Raw genomic sequence first — 819 nt, 5'->3', positions numbered from 1 at the left:
CTAGTGCTGCCTTTCAAATTCATAAAAGGATCTTTAAGAAAATAGATCACTTCAATAAATTTGCCATTGCTCAGTCATGATGACTTTTACTACCTTCAGTTCTTTTTCAAAAGATTTATTTATTGGAAAGGCAGATAGAGGAGCTGGTGGTTGTGGTGCAGTGGACAAAGCTGCTATCTGTTACATTGGCATCCTGTATGTGCACCAGTTTAAGTACCAGCTATTCCATTTCTGATCCAGCTCCTTACCAATGGACTGAAAAAGCAGGGAAAGATGGCCCAAGTGCCTGGGATGCTGCCACGCACATTGCAGGAAAAGCTCCTTGCTGCCATGCACATCGGAGGGAAAGCTCCTGGCTTCAACCTGGCCACACTCTGGCTATTAAAGTCATCTCAAAAATGAATTAGGTGGTGGAAGATTTCTGTCTCTCCCTCTCTCTGTAACTCTTTCAAGTAAGTAATTAAATATTTTAATATGATAAAAAAGGCAGAGACACACAGAGACAAAGAGAGAAGGAAAGAGAAGCAGAGAGATCTCCCATCTGCTGGTTCACTTTCTATATGGCTACCACTGTGCAAGACCAGGTTCTCAAGTCCCCATTGAGGTTACAGTTCTCCAATTTGACGACAGGAATGAAAGAATTTGAGCTATTATACATTGCTTCCCAGGGATATTAACATGAAGCTGATTTGGAAGTGTAGTACCCAAAACTCAGATTAGCACTGCAATATAGGATGTGGGCATCTGTTGTGACTGCTAACAAATTGGAAATCCTAGAGTAAAAATCAACAGATTCCTGGACATACACAATATACCAAA

The sequence above is a fragment of the Oryctolagus cuniculus genome, unplaced genomic scaffold (genome assembly GCF_964237555.1).
Source record: "Oryctolagus cuniculus unplaced genomic scaffold, mOryCun1.1 SCAFFOLD_51, whole genome shotgun sequence".
Classification (NCBI taxonomy): domain Eukaryota; kingdom Metazoa; phylum Chordata; class Mammalia; order Lagomorpha; family Leporidae; genus Oryctolagus; species Oryctolagus cuniculus.
The sequence above is the reverse complement of the archived record's forward strand: the minus strand, read 5'-3'. Positions refer to the sequence as shown.